Consider the following 14,176-nt stretch of genomic DNA (forward strand, 5'->3'; position numbering starts at 1 on the left):
GACTTGGGGAGGATAAAGAGAGAGGCTGGTTAATAGATATAAACATGGATAGAAGGAATAAGTTCTAGTGTTTGACAGCATAATAGTGACTATAGTTAATGATAACTGCATATTATTTGCATATTTCAAAATAGCTAGAAGATTGGAAATACTTCCAACTCAAAGAAATGATAAAGGTTTGAAGTGATGGAAACCTTAAATACCCCAATCTGGTTCTTTTGTTTGTTTTAAGATGGAGTTTTGCTCTGCTGCCTAGGCTGGAGTACAATGGCACTATCTCAACTCACTGCAACCTCCAACTCCCTGGTGCAAGTGATTCTCCTGCCTCAGCCTCCCGAGCAGCTGGGACTACAGGCACACGCCACCAAGCTCGGCAAATTTTTGTATTTTTAGTAGAGACGGGGTTTCACCACATTGGCCAAGCTCGTCTTGAACTCCTGACCTCAGGTGATCCACTAGCCTTGACCTCTCAAAGTGCTGGGATTACAGGCGTGAGCCACCGTGCCCAGCTAAAATACCCCAATTTGATCAGTACATATTGTATACATATATGGAAATACCACATGTACCTCGTATGTACAATTATTATGTATTAATTTTAAAAACAATTTCAGAAAAAGATCTCAACAATCTAACATTACATGTCAAGGCACTAGAGAAAGAACAACAGACGAAGGCCAAAATTAGCAGAAGGAGGGAAATAACAAAGGTCAAAGCAGAAATAAACAAGGACTAGAAAAACAACAACAACATCGATGAAGCTAAGAGTTTTTTTTTTTTTTTTAAGATAAACAAAATTGACAAACTATTAGCTAGACTAAGAAAAAAAGACAACTCAAAATCAGAAATGAAGCCGAGTGCAATGGCTCATGCCTGTAATCCAGCACTTTGGGAGGCCGAGGCAGGTGGATCACTTGAGGTCAGGAGTTCAAGACCAGCCTAACCAACACAGTGAACTCCATCTCTACTAAAAATAAAAACATTAGCTGGGCATAGTGGCACACACCTGTAGTTCTAGCTACTTGGGAGGCTGACGCAGGAGAATCACTTGAATCCAGGAGGCAGAGATTGCAGTGAGCCAAGATCGTGCCACTGCACTCCAGCCTGGGCAATAGACCAAGACTCTGTCTCAAAAGACAGCAGAAACAAGAGGACACATTATAATTGATAACACAAATATAAAGGATCCTAAGAAACTACTATAAACAATTATACACCAACAAATTGGATAGCCTAGAAGAAATGCATAAACTCCTAGGTACATACAACCTACTAAAATTGAACTATGGAGAAATAGGAAATCTGGAAGGCCAAGTGGGCTGCTTGATTGAGCCCAGGAGTTTGAGACCAGCCTGGGCAATATAGTGAGATCCCATCTCTACAAAAGATACAAAAATTAGCCAGGCATGGTGGCATGTGCCTGTAGTCCCAGCTACTAGGGAAGCTGAGGTGGAAGGATCAGTTGAGCCCAGGAGAAGTTTGCAGAATAGATCAACAAGGAAATTGAATTAGTAATAAAGTCTCCCATCAGAGAAAAGCTCAGGATCAGACGACTTTACAGCTGTATTCTACCCAACATTTAAAAAAGAACTAGTATCAATCCTTCTCAAACCCTTCCAATAAATTGAACCAGAGAGAATACCTCTAAACTCATTTTATGAGGCCAATAATACCCTGATACTAAAGCCAGACAAGGACAGTACAAGAAAAGAAAATTACAAGGCAATAGCCCTGATGAACATAGATGCAAAAATCCTCAACAAAATACTAGCAAATCTAGTTCAACATCATATTTTTTATTTCATTTTATTTTTTGAGACAGAGTCTCACTCTGTCACCCAGGTGGAGTGCAATGGTGCAGACTTCCGCCTCCCAGGTTCAAGCAATTCTCCTGCCTCAGCCTCCTGAACAGCTGGGGCTACAGGTGTGTGCCACCATGCCAGGCTAATTTTATTGTATTTTTAGTAATGACAAGTTTTCACCATGTTGTCCAGGTTGTTCTCAAACTCCTAACCTCAAGTGATCCACCTGCCTCAGCCTCCCAAAGTGCTGGGATTACAGGAATGAGCCACCACATCCAGCCACTCACCACTTCTTTTCAGCATAGTACTGGAATTCCTAGCCAGAGCAAATAGGCAAGATAAAGAAATGAAAGGCATGCCAACAGAAAAAGAAAAAGTGAAATTCTCTGTTTGCTGAGGACATGATCTTATATAAAGAAAATCCTAAAAACTCCACCAAAAAAAACCGTTAGAACTGAAATGAATTCAATAAAGTTTCAGGATACAAAATCAACATATGGGGCGGAGCAAGATGGCCGAATAGGAACAGCTCCAGTCTCCAGCTCCCAGCGCGAGCGACACAGAATACAGGTGATTTCTGCATTTTCAACTGAGGAACGCAGCTCATCGCCAGCAATGGATCAAAGCTGGACGGAGAATGACTTTGACGAGATGAGAGAAGAAGGCTTCAGTCCATCAAACTTCTCAGAGCTAAAGGAGGAATTACGTACCCAGCGCAAAGAAACTAAAAATCTTGAAAAAAGAGTGGAAGAATTGATAATTAGAATAATTAATGCAGAGAAGGCCATAAACGAAATGACAGAGATGAAAACCATGACACAAGAAATACGTGACAAATGCACAAGATTCAGTAACCAACTCGATCAACTGGAAGAAAGAGTATCAGCGATTGAGGATCAAATGAATGAAATGAAGCGAGAAGAGAAACCAAAAGAAAAAAGAAGAAAAAGAGATGAACAAAGCCTGTAAGAAGTATGGGATTATGTAAAAAGACCAAATCTACTTCTGATTGGGGTGCCTGAAAGTGAGGGGGAAAATGGAACCAAGTTGGAAAACACTCTTCAGGATATCATCCAGGAGAACTTCCCCAACCTAGTAGGGCAGGCCAACATTCAAATTCAGGAAATACAGAGAACGCCACAAAGATAACTCCTCCAGAAGAGCAACTCCAAGACACCTAATTGCCAGATTCACCAAAGCTGAAATGAAGGAAAAAATCTTAAGGGCAGCCAGAGAGAAAGGTCGGGTTACCCACAAAGGGAAGCCCATCAGACTAACAACAGATCTCTCGGCAGAAACTCTACAAGCCAGAAGAGAGTGGGGGCCAATATTCAACATTCTTAAAGAAAAGAATTTTCAACCCAGAATTTCATATCCAGCCAAACTAAGTTTCATAAGTGAAGGAGAAATAAAATCCTTTACAGATAAGCAAATACTTAGAGATTTTGTCACCACCAGGCCTGCCTTACAAGAGACCCTGAAGGAAGCACTAAACATGGAAAGGAACAACTGGTACCAGCCTTTGCAAAAACATGCCAAAATGTAAAGACCATCGAGGCTAGGAAGAAACTGCATCAACTAACGAGCAAAATAACCAGTTAATATCATAATGGCAGTTCACATAATACAATATAATACAATACATAATACATAATACAATAATACTAATGTTAAAGTTCACATATAACAATATTAACCTTAAATGTAAATGGACTAAATGGTCCAATTAAAAGACACAGACTGGCAAACTGGATAAAGAGTCAAGACCCATCAGTGTGCTGTATTCAGGAGACCCATCTCACATGCAGAAACATACATAGGCTCAAAATAAAGGGATGGAGGAAGATCTACCAAGCAAATGGAGAACAAAAAAAAGCAGGGGTTGCAATCCTAGTCTCTGATAAAACAGACTTTAAACCATCAAAGATCAAAAGAGACAAAGAAGGCTATTACATAATGGTAAAGGGATCAATTCAACAGGAAGAGCTAACTATCCTAAATATATATGCACCCAATACAGGAGCACCCAGATTCATAAAGCAAGTCCTTAGAGACTTACAAAGAGACTTAGACTCCCATACAATAATAATGGGAGACTTCAACACCCCACTGTCAACATTAGACAGTTCAATGAGACAAAAAGTTAACAAGGATATCCAGGAATTGAACTCATCTCTGCAGCAAGCAGACCTAATAGACATCTACAGAACTCCCCACCCCAAATCAACAGAATATACATTCTTCTCAGCACCACATCACACTTATTCCAAAATTGACCACATAATTGGAAGTAAAGCACTCCTCAGCAAATGTACAAGAACAGAAATTATAACAAACTGTCTCTCAGACCACAGTGCAATCAAACTAGAACTCAGGACTAAGAAACTCAATCAAAACCGCTCAACTACATGGAAACTGAATAACCTGCTCCTGAATGACTACTGGGTACATAACGAAATGAAGGCAGAAATAAAGATGTTCTTTGAAACCAATGAGAACAAAGATACAACATACCAGAATCTCTGGGACACATTTAAAGCAGTGTGTAGAGGGAAATTTTTAGCACTAAATACCCACAAGAGAAAGCTGGAAAGATCTAAAATTGACACTCTAACATCACAATTAAAAGAACTAGAGAAGCAAGAGCAAACACATTCAAAAGCTAGCAGAAGGCAAGAAATAACTAAGATCAGAGCAGAACTGAAGGAGAGAGAGATACAAAAAACCCTCCAAAAAAATCAATGAATCCAGGAGTTGGTTTTTTGAAAAGATCAACAAAATTGACAGACCGCTAGGAAGACTAATAAAGAAGAAAAGAGAGAAGAATCAAATAGATGCAATAAAAAATGATAAAGGGGATATCACCACCGACCCCACAGAAATACAAACTACCATCAGAGAATACTATAAACACCTCTACGCAAATCAACTAGAAAATCTAGAAGAAATGGATAATTTCCTGGACACTTACACTCTCCCAAGACTAAACCAGGAAGAAGCTGAATCCCTGAATAGACCAATAGCAGGCTCTGAAATTGAGGCAATAATTAATAGCCTACCAGCCAAAAAAAGTCCAGGACCAGATGGATTCACAGCTGAATTCTACCAGAGGTACAAGGAGGAGCTGGTACCATTCCTTCTGAAACTATTCCAATCAATAGAAAAAGAGGGAATCTTCCCTAACTCATCCTGATACCAAAGCCTGGCAGAGACATAACAAAAAAAAAAGAGAATTTTAGACCAATATCCCTGATGAACATCGATGCAAAAATCCTCAATAAAATACTGGCAAACCGGATCCAGCAGCACATCAAAAAGCTTATCCACCATGATCAAGTGGGCTTCATCCCTGGGATGCAAGGCTGGTTCAACATACGCAAATCAATAAACGTAATCCAGCATTCAAACAGAACCAAAGACAAAAACCACATAATTATCTCAATAGATGCAGAAAAGGCCTTTGACAAAATTAAACAGCCCTTCATGCTAAAAACGCTCAATAAATTCGGTATTGATGGAACGTATCTCAAAATAATAAGAGCTATTTATGACAAACCCATAGCCAATATCATACTGAATGGGCAAAAACTGGAAAAATTCCCTTTGAAAACTGGCACAAGACAGGGATGCCCTCTCTCACCACTCCTATTCAACATAGTGTTGGAAGTTCTGGATAGGGCAAACAGGCAAGAGAAAGAAATAAAGGGTATTCAATTAGGAAAAGAAGAAGTCAAATTGTCCCTGTTTGCAGATGACATGATTGTATATCTAGAAAACTCCATTGTCTCAGCCTAAAATCTCCTTAGGCTGATAAGCAACTTCAGCAAAGTCTCAGGATACAAAATTAATGTGCAAAAATCACAAGCATTCTTATACACCAGTAACAGACAAACAGAGAGCCAAATCATGAATGAACTTCCATTCACAATTGCTTCAAAGAGGATAAAATACCTAGGAATCCAACTTACAAGGGATGTAAAGGACCTCTTCAAGGAGAACTACAAACCACTGCTCAGTGAAATCAAAGAGGACACAAACAAATGGAAGAACATACCATGCTCATGGATAGGAAGAATCAATATCGTGAAAATGGCCATACTGCCCAAGGTCATTTATAGATTCAATGCCATCCCCATCAAGCTACCAATGAGTTTCTTCACAGAATTGGAAAAAACTGCTTTAAAGTTCATATGGAACCAAAAAAGAGCCCACATTGCCAAGACAATCCTAAGTCAAAAGAACAAAGCTGGAGGCATCATGCTACCTGACTTCAAACTATATTACAAGGCTACAGTAACCAAAACAGCATGGTACTAGTACCAAAACAGAGATATAGACCAGTGGAACAGAACAGAGCCCTCAGAAATAATACCACACATCTACAGCCATCTGATCTTTGACAAACCTGAGAGAAACAAGAAATGGGGAAAGGATTCCCTATTTAATAAATGGTGCTGGGAAAATTGGCTAGCCATAATTAGAAAGCTGAAACTGGTTCCTTTCTTACTCCTTATACGAAAATTAATTCAAGATGGATTAGAGACTTAAATGTTAGATCTAATACCATAAAAACCCTAGAAGAAAACCTAGGTAGTACCATTCAGGACATAGGCATGGGCAAGGACTTCATGTCTAAAACACCAAAAGCAACGGCAGCAAAAGCCAAAATTGACAAATGGGATCTAATTAAACTAAAGAACTTCTGCACAGCAAAAGAAACTACCATCAGAGTGAACAGGCAACCCACAGAGTGGGAGAAAATGTTTGCAATCTACTCATCTGACAAAGGGCTAATATCCAGAACCTACAAAGAACTCAAACAAATTTACAAAAAAAAACACAAACAACCCCATCAAAAAGTGGGGAAAGGATATGAACAGACATTTATCAAAAGAAGACATTCATACAGCCAACAGACACATGAAAAAATGCTCATCATCACTCGCCATCAGAGAAATGCAAATCAAAACCACAAGGAGATACCATCTCACACCAGTTAGAATGGCAGTCATTAAAAAGACAGGAAACAACAGGTGCTGGAGAGGATCTGGAGAAATAGGAACATTTTTACACTGTTGGTAGGATTGTAAATGAGTTCAACCATTATGGAAAACAGTATGGCAATTCCTCAAGGATCTAGAACTAGAAGTACCATATGACCCAGCCATCCCATTACTGGGTATATACCCAGAGGATTATAAATCATGCTGCTATAAAGACACATGCACACGTATGTTTACTGCAGCACTATTCACAATAGCAAAGACTTGGAATCAACCCAAATGTCCATCAGTGACAGACTGGATTAAGAAAATGTGGCACATATACACCATGGAATACTATGCAGCCATAAAAAATGATGAGTTCGTGTCCTTTGTAGGCACATGGATGCAGCTGGAAACCATCATTCTCAGCAAACTATCACAAGAACAGAAAACCAAACACCACATGTTCTCACTCATAGGTGGGAACTGAACAATGAGATCACTTGGACTCGGGAAGGGGAACATCACACACCGGGGCCTATCATGGGGTGGGGGGAGAAGGGAGGGATTGCATTGGGAGTTATACTTGATGTAAATGACGAGTTGATGGGTGCTGACGAGTTGATGGGTGCAGCACACCAACATGGCACAAGTATACATATGTAACAAACCTGCATGTTATGCACATGTACCCTAGAACTTAAAGTATAATAATAATAATAATAATAATAATAATAATAATAAAAAGAAGTGACTCACTTGCTTTTAAACTAAAAAAAAAAAAAAAAAAAAAAAAAAAAACCAACATATAAAAATCAGTAGTGTTTCTTTTTTTTTTTTTTGGTGAGACAGGGTCTTGCTCTGTCACCCAGGCTGGAGTGCAGTGGCATAATCACAGCTCACTGCAGCTTCAACCTCCTGGGCTCAAGCGATCCTTCCACATCAGCCTCTGGAGTAGCAGGTGTGCCCCACTATACCTGGCTATTTTTTAAAAATTTTATGTAGAGACAGGGTCGCCCTATGTTGTCCAGGCTGGTCTTGAACTCCCAGACTCAAGTAATCCTCTCACCTCAGCCTCCCAAAGAACTGGGATTACAGGTATAAGCCACTGCATCCGGCCACAGTGGCATTTCTATACATTAATGACAAACTATCCAAAAAAGAAATTAAGAAAATAATCCCATTTGCAATAGCAAAAACAACAAAAACTACTTAGGTGTAAATTTAACCAAAGAAGTGAAAGATACTGAAGACTCTACATATTGAAGAGAGAAACTGAAGAAAATACAAAGAAATGAAAAGATATCCTGTGTTCTTGGATTTGAAAAATTAACATTGCTAAAATGTCCATACTATGTAAAGCAATCTAGATTCAATGCAATCCCTATCAAACTTCCAATGAAATTTTTTACAGAAATAGAAAAAAATCCTTAAATTTATATGAAATGACAAAAGACCCCAAATTGCCAAAACAATCAGGCCAAAAGAACAAAGCTGGAGGCATCTCACTCCCTGATTTCAAAATATGTTGTTACATAAAGCTATTATAATCAAAACTGCATGTTCTGGCATAAAAACCGACCTGTAGACCAGTGGAACAGGATGGAATGCTCAGAAATAAACCCAGGCATTTACAGTCAAATGATTTTCCACAAAGGTGCCAAGAACATAAAATAGGGAAAGGATAGTAAATAGTGTCAGGAAAACTGGATATTCACAGGCAGAAGAATGAAAGTGGATCCTTATCTCATATCGTAAACAAAAACCAGCTCAAAATAGATTAAAGACTTCAACATAAGGCCGGGCGCGGTGGCTCAAGCCTGTAATCCCAGCACTTTGGGAGGCCGAGACGGGTGGATCACGAGGTTAGCAGATCGAGACCATCCTGGCTAACACGGTGAAACCCCGTCTCTACTAAAAAATACTAAAAAACTAGCCGGGCGAGGTGGCGGGCGCCTGTAGTCCCAGCTTCTCTGGAGGCTGAGGCAGGAGAATGGCGTAAACCCGGGAGGCGGAGCTTGCAGTGAGCTGAGATCCGGCCACTTCACTCCAGCCTGGGCGACAGAGCAAGACTCCGTCTCAAAAAAAAAAAAAAAAAAGACTTCAACATAAGACCTGAAACTATGAAACAACTTGAAGTAAACATGGAGAAGCTCCACAATGCTGGCCGAGCAATGATTATTTTGAATGTGACCCTGAAAGCACAGCCAATAAAAGCAAAAATAGACAAAGGGAATTGCATCAAATGTGAAAGCTTCTGCACAGCAAAGGAAACAATTAACTAAGGGGAGAGATAACACAAATAGGTGAAAATATTTGCAAACCATACATCTGATAAGCAGTTAATATCTAAAATATATAAGAACTCAACTCATTAGCAAGAAAACAAATAACCTGATTTTAAAATGGACAAAGAACCAGAACAGATATTTCTCAAGACATACAAATGTCCAGTGGGTTCATGACAAAAATGTTCAACATCATTACGCATTAAGGAAAGAGAAATTAAAACCACAATGAGCGGTCACCTCACACCTGTTAGAATGGCTATGATCACAAATATGAAAGGTAACAAGTGCTGGCAAAGATGTGGAGATAAAGGAATCCTGTACTTTGCTGGTGGGAATGTAAATTAGTACTGTTATTATGGAAAATGGTATAAAGATTTAAAAAACTAAAACTAGGCCAGGTGTGGGAACACATGCCTGTAGTCTCAGATACTTGGGAGGCTGAAGTGGGAGGATCGCTTGAGCCTGGGAGTTCAAGGCTGCAGTGAGCCATGATTGTGCCACTGTACTCTAGCCTGGATGACAGAGCAAACCCAGTCTTTAAAAACAACAACAAAAAACCCCTACTACCAGCAATCTGACTTCTGGATATACATCCAAAGGAATTGAAATCAATACGTTGAAGGGATATCTACACGTCCATGCTCATTGCAGTATTATTCACAATGGCCAAGATACAGAATCAAACTAAGCGTCTGTCAGTGGATAAATGAATAAAGAAAATATGATATATTTGGAACACTATTCAGCCTTTAAAAAGGAAATTCTGCCATTTGCAACAGCATGGATGGAACTGGAGGACACTATGCTAAGTGAAATCAGCCAGGCACAGAAAGACAAATACTGCACGATTTCACTTACATGTGGAATCTAAAAAAATTGAACTCATCAAAGTAGAGAGTAGAGGTGGTTACCACAGGCTGGGGAGGGGAGTGAGGAATGAGGAGTTTCTGGTCAAAGGGTATAAAGTTTCAGTGTGGAGATCTGACACCTATTGCATGGCAGAGTGACTATCGTAAATAAAAGGTACTGTGTATTTCAAAATAGCTGAACAAATTTCAAATGCCTCACCACAAAAAATAAGTGAGGTGAGGAATATGTTAGCTTGATTTAATCATTCCACATTGTGTGTGTGTGTGTGTGTATAGATACATAATCTCTCAAAACATGACATTGTACCCCATTAATGTATAAAATTTTGATTTATCAATTAAAATATTAATTAAAAAGCTAATATATTGATGGATTAATATCATTAAAGATAATATTGAAGAGAAAAAGCATCTATAGAAGAATATGTTCAGTATGATACCAGATATAGAGAATATGCAAAACAGAGAATGCAAACATTTGCGGAAAAGAATGCATGGGAATAATATACACCGAATTCGGGTAATGGTTACATCAGGAAATAGAAAGGAGTGAGATCATTAAAGATACACAGGGGGCTTTTCTTTTATCTACAGTATTATATTATTATTTTATTTTAGTCAGAGTTTCCCTCTGTTGCTTAGGCTGGAGTGCAGTGGCACTATCTCAGCTTGCTGCAGCCTCAACCTCCCCAGCCCAAGTGATCCTCCCACCTCCGCCCCTTGAGTAGCTAGGACCACAGTTATGTACCACTATGCTCGGCTAACTTTTTTTTTTTTTTTTTGAGACAGAGTCTCGCTCTATCGCCCGGGCTGGAGTGCAGTGACCGGATCTCAGCTCACTGCAAGCTCCGCCTCCCGGGTTTACGCCATTCTCCTGCCTCAGCCTCCCGAGTAGCTGGGACTACGGGCGCCCGCCACCTCACCCGGCTAGTTTTTTGTATTTTTTTTTTTTTTCAGTAGAGACGGGGTTTCACCGTGTTAGCCAGGATGGTCTCGATCTCCTGACCTCGTGATCCGCCCGTCTCAGCCTCCCAAAGTGCTGGGATTACAGGCTTGAGCCACCACGCCCGGTCTAACTTTTTTATTTTTTTGTAGAGATGGGGTTTCGCCATGTTGCCCAGGCTGGTCTCCAACTCTTGAGCTCAAGCAATCCTCCTGCCTCGGCCTCCCAAAGTGCTGAGACTACAGGCGTGAGCCATTGCTCCTGGCCTGTGTTTTATTTCTTTACCTAGGTGGCAAAAAGCATGACTACTTATTCCGTTCAGATTTTTGTGCCTAAAGTATTCCATCATTTTAAAAAACACTCTTTCTAGAAACCAATGATTTGAGGAGGGTTGAAGGAGTTACATATTGTTAGCATATGATTGCCATTTTCAAATATTTGAAGGAACATGTATAAAAAAAAAGGTATTTTGCTTTGCTAATGCATATGTACAAGCATTTGTTAACTGTAAGCCACACACAAATTGCTATCACTGCTTCAGAGGACAGAATTAGGACAAATGGAAAGACTCTACAAGGAGGAAGGTAGATTTGGGCTCAGTATAGAGACATGTTTAACAATCAGAGGCAGCACAGTGTCAGAAATGAGAGCAAGACGGTTTGGAGCCAGTCTGCCTGGGTTCAGGTCTTGGCTCTGCTCTTCGTAGGCAGAATGATTTGGGGCAAACTATTTAACCTCTCTGTGCCTGTTTCCCATTCTGTAAAATGGGAATAAACAGAGTGCCTACCTCGAAGGCTAGAATAAGGATTAAATGCTTATTTGTAAAGTGCCTAGAACAGTGTCTGATACATAACAAACGCTATATAAGTGTTCACAAAATAAACCTAACAAAGAATCTAGCAAATAAAGAGCCTGTCTTGCAAAGCAGTAAACTCTTCAAGGGCTCATGCAAAGGCTGGATAAATGTCTTTTAAGGATGGCGCAGGCGTATCCTTCCCTTCTACCCTAGAGATGTATGCGTCTCAAACTTCATTATGCACAGAAACCACACAGGGATATTAAAATGCAGATTCTAATTCAGTGAGCCTGAGGTAGGGCCTGAGATTCTTCTTTTCTCTTTTTTCTGAGATGGAGTCTCTCTCTGTCATCCAGGCTGGAGTGCAGTGGCGCAATCTCAGCTCACTGCAACCTCCGCTTCCCGGGTTCAAGTGATTCTCCTGCCTCAGCCTCCCGAGTAGCTGGGAATACGGGCGGATGCCACCACACCTGGCTAATTTTTTTTTTTTTTTTTTTTTTTTTGCATTTTTAGTAGAGGTGGGGTTTCACCATGTTGGCCAGCCTGATCTCAATCTCCTGACCTCATGATCCGCCCACCTCAGCCTCCCAAAGTGCTGGGATTACAGGTGTGAGCCACCATGCCCGGCCTGAGATTCTTTATTTCTAACAAGTGGTGCCAATGCTATGATTCTCCTGAGGACTACACTTTAAGTAGCAAATCTCTAGATGGTTTTATTCCTACTGTCATACATCACAATTTCAAAGATGCTTAGTTTTTTCTTGGGTTTTTTTTTTTTTTTTTTTTTTTTTGAGACCAAGTCTCACTCGCTCAGGCTAGAGTGCAGTGGCCCAATCTCACTCACTGCAACCTCTGCCTCCCGAGTTCAAGCAATTCTCCTGCCTCAGTCTCCTGAGTAGCTGGGATTACAGGTACCCGCCACCACACCCAGCTAATTTTTTTCCATTTTTAGTAGAGATGGGGTTTCACCATGTTTGCGAGACTGGTCTCAAACTCCTGACCTCAGGTGATCTGCCCACCTCAGCCTCCCAAAGTGCTGGAATTATAGATGTGAGCCACCACACCCAGCCTCACAGATGCTTAGTTTTTATCTCTGATGAATCATCAATTTGCAGCAAATTCTAAATATAGTTCTCTTTCAAAACCAACATTTGGCCCCTTAATCAACCAATAATAGTTTGATTACTAAAAGAACTAAGATTTTGTTGTTGTTGTTGTTTGGTTTTTTGTTTTTTAAGAGATGGGGTTTTGCCATGTTGCCAGGGCTGCTGGCTTGAATTCCTGGACTCAAGCGATCCTCCTACCTCAGCCTCCCAAAGTGCTGGGATTACAGGCGTGAGCCACTGTGCCTGGCCTAGGACTAAGAATTTATAGGAGGTTTGGGGTGATGTTTTATATAAATATATATATTTCCATAGTACACATACTTTTTTTTTTTTTTTTTTTTTTAAAGAGATGAAGTCTTGCCCTGTCACCCAGGCTGGAGTGCAGAGGAGCAATCATAGCTCACCATAGTCTCTAACTCCTGGCCCCAAGCAATCCTTGCACCTCAGCCGCCACAATTGCTGGAATTATTAATACAAGAGGGAGCCACTAAGCCCAGCAATAATTATAATTTTTATGTTAAATTCAGACTTTTGTCATTTGGATTTTCTTAAAGCAGAAACATCTATATGAGAAATAAAAATAGTAAAATATAAGGGAGGCAGTTCTTGCACTGTTTGGGAATCTACATCAGAGTCTGCATTTGATATAATAGAGAAGAGAATGCCACTCTAGATTCCCAAGCAAGGAAGTGAGAGAAGAAAAACCATGCTTGGGAGCAGGATAAATTAGAAAGGAGAATATTGAGGCTCGAAGTGAACACACAAAATACTGAGCTGATAATTTTGTTAAAGTGTGGAGGTACGGTTCTGAGAGCTGCTAATGAGGAAGACCAGTGGGATTCACACTTTAGAAGACACTAATTCAACAATAAGCTGAAGAGGCAAATGAGACTTTGGTAGACTCTGGTGAATCATACTGGGCTCCAGTGGGATTCTCAACCATTTGATGTAGACACAACTGGGCCTCCAGGTACAATTTGAAATATGAGTATGTTCTGAGACAGATCTTTAACACCGTGATGCAGAACAGAAACCCAGAGAGGCTTGCTACTTGGGGATGGTTGATGTGAATTCCGGTGATTTGGTCTAAATTATACTCCATGCTTTCTTTCCTTCAGGAAATCTTCATTGATCATAGTTGACTTAGAACCATGGGGACCCCAGAGTTTTTCTAGGCCTGGCTGTATACAGGCATTGAATCTTGTGGCTAGTATGTACCTACTGTTTTGCGGCTTGGGCCACAAAATGGTTCATGGTTATTCAACATAAAGCTATCAAAGGCTGGGCCTGGTGGCTGATGCTTGTAATCCCAGCACTTTAAGGGGCCAGGGTAGGAGGGTCCCTTGAGCCCAGGAGGTCAAGACCAGCATGGGCAGCATAGTGA

General features: G+C 40.3%; 1 protein-coding gene across 1 annotated transcript in view; it reads right to left on the minus strand.

Moving 5' to 3' along the window:
* Positions 1 to 14,176, minus strand: part of USP50 (ubiquitin specific peptidase 50) — a 53,837-nt gene that overhangs the window by 22,125 nt on the left and 17,536 nt on the right. The window lies entirely within an intron of this gene.

This window comes from Rhinopithecus roxellana, chromosome 5 (assembly GCF_007565055.1).
Source record: "Rhinopithecus roxellana isolate Shanxi Qingling chromosome 5, ASM756505v1, whole genome shotgun sequence".
Lineage (NCBI taxonomy): Eukaryota > Metazoa > Chordata > Mammalia > Primates > Cercopithecidae > Rhinopithecus > Rhinopithecus roxellana.